General features: G+C 47.2%; 1 non-coding gene across 1 annotated transcript in view; it reads right to left on the reverse strand.

The window, feature by feature from the left end:
* LOC143308209 (large subunit ribosomal RNA) overlaps nt 1–1,263 on the reverse strand; it is a 4,042-nt gene extending 2,779 nt beyond the window's left edge. Inside the window, exon 1 of the ribosomal RNA XR_013065192.1 lies at nt 1–1,263. This exon is cut by the window's left edge and continues 2,779 nt beyond it. This is a non-coding gene — a ribosomal RNA (large subunit ribosomal RNA).
* Nucleotides 1,264–2,500: the final 1,237 nt, after the last annotated feature.

Consider the following 2,500-nt stretch of genomic DNA (forward strand, 5'->3'; position numbering starts at 1 on the left):
AAACTTCGGAGGGAACCAGCTACTAGATGGTTCGATTAGTCTTTCGCCCCTATACCCAGTTCCGACGATCGATTTGCACGTCAGAATCGCTACGGACCTCCATCAGGGTTTCCCCTGACTTCGTCCTGACCAGGCATAGTTCACCATCTTTCGGGTCCCAACGTGTACGCTCTAGGTGCGCCTCTTCTCGCAATGAGAACGAGACGCCCCGGGAGTGCGAGGCCTAATCGTAACGAGGCCCATCCTCCCTAGGTCGACGCAGAGGACGACATTCACTTTCATTTCGCCTTTAGGTTTATTTATATCCCAATGACTTGCGCACATGTTAGACTCCTTGGTCCGTGTTTCAAGACGGGTCCTGAGAGTACCCAAAGCAATAGCGTCGCCGACCGGTAATTCAAAGCTTGGCCAGTCCAAGGACTCCTCCTGCTAACAGCTGGCCAGACCCGGGGACGGCGCATAGTCCGTACATCCGGGTAATTATAACTGAACCTAGCTTGCGGCGGTCCTGACGCACACACATTCGAAAATGGATTGGTTGCGGCCTGATACCGTCTGAGTACCGTCGCGCAGTCGGCCAGGCAACCGAGGGTCTGTCACGAACACCGTTAAGGTGACGGACAGGCTCCGCCTCGGACCGTAGACCGACACGCAACGGGTCGCGACGTTCTACTAGGGGAGAAGTGCACGACTACCTCGCCGGAACATTCGCCGAAGGTGGTGTGCCCTCGCTAATGGAACCCGAAGGTCCATCCGGGGCATCGCGCACCAACGGGAGCCAGCGTTGTTGACGATGAATCTCCCCATTCGATCTTTTGGGTTTCTCAGGTTTACCCCTGAACGGTTTCACGTACTCTTGAACTCTCTCTTCAAAGTTCTTTTCAACTTTCCCTCACGGTACTTGTTCGCTATCGGTCTCGTGGTCGTATTTAGCCTTAGATGGAGTTTACCACCCACTTAGGGCTGCACTCTCAAGCAACCCGACTCTAAGGAGAGATCCTCCCGAAACGCGTACCGGTCACTACGGGCCTGGCACCCTCTATGGGTAAATGGCCCCATTCAAGATGGACTTGGACGCAATTCGATGTCTCGGGATAAACGGATCCTCCTGAACACTACATTTCCCAGCGGCGGTACCGCGGGATTCAGTGCTGGGCTCATTCCTGTTCGCTCGCCGCTACTAAGGAAATCCTAGTTAGTTTCTTTTCCTCCGCTTAATAATATGCTTAAATTCAGCGGGTAATCTCGCCTACTCTGAGGTCGTCAATTTCTTTGGTTTCATCGAAAGGTGAATAATGATGCTCGATGCAAAAAAAAAAAAAAATAAACGAAAAGAAGCAAAAAAGCAAACACGTAGAGAAACTGTGCGTGAATCAACCTTTCGCATATTCAATTTTTCCTCCTCTCTCGTTTCAAAATGTTTGTATTTATCGTTCGATGAAACGAGCACAAGAGGGAAAAAAAAGTTGAGACACGACGTTCCCATAATTTTCGTGTTATTTCCTTTTTGCTTCAAACATTTTGCGGACTGCAGCTTCGTCGTATTGCTTTTATCAATTTTTAACAATTTCAAAGCGAAGACAACTCGCAAGACGATCCATTTCGTCTCGGTTCAATTTTAACGTCCGTCCGTATTATTTTTTGTTCCACAAGAGATTTCGAATAGGTTTCTTTATTTATCATCCCTTCTTTTCGAGCGCCACGGAAGCAAGAGGAAAAGCAAGAGCGAGAGAACATTTCGCGTATACTTCATTTAACAATTTTAACCAACACGCGATGTACTCCACACACCTCTTAGATTTAACAACTGCTTTTCTCTTCTTCTCCCCTTAGCGCAAGGGTAAACCCCATTTGTCTCTTCTTTGGAACGCAACAAAACTTTCGAGGACTGGACGACCGAGCGATGGTCGCGCGGTCTTCGCTTATCTTTAACAAACGAAGTAGTCCGTATGTATTCTAAATGTTGAAGCCTCCTAGAGCTTTAAGCCATGCGAGACATTGAAATGCTGTTTTAACGGGAGCATGCATAATTGCTGCAAACATACTTTTATCACAAGTTCTAGCCACGCCACGGAGGCTTCGAAGTTCCTTCACCATTCGCTTTCCTCTCTTTTGTTACACAGTTTCAGACTACGATCAGGGGTACCGAAACGCTGTATTGATTGTAAACAACCATTTTTATCTTGGAGCGGAGCGTTCCTTTACTCGTTAGATTTGTCTTGTCGCGTGTGTATTCGCTTTTTCGACGCTTTTTAACCATTTAACTTGTTTAGCGAAGCTAAACGCACAGACAGACAAAAAAAAAGGAACAGCATCGCGCGTCAAACAGCGACGACCCATCTGAAGCGATCTTTCATTTATACACCGTTTGTAAACAGAGAGATGTATAAAGCGCGGGGAATCATTCGAAACCCTGGGGCTATTCGAGCTTGCATTTCAGCAAATTATCATCTCAAACATTTCACTCGTTTGCTTTTTCTAAATTTATAGGAGAGCTTCT

This window comes from Osmia lignaria, unplaced genomic scaffold (assembly GCF_051020975.1).
Source record: "Osmia lignaria lignaria isolate PbOS001 unplaced genomic scaffold, iyOsmLign1 scaffold0202, whole genome shotgun sequence".
Lineage (NCBI taxonomy): Eukaryota > Metazoa > Arthropoda > Insecta > Hymenoptera > Megachilidae > Osmia > Osmia lignaria.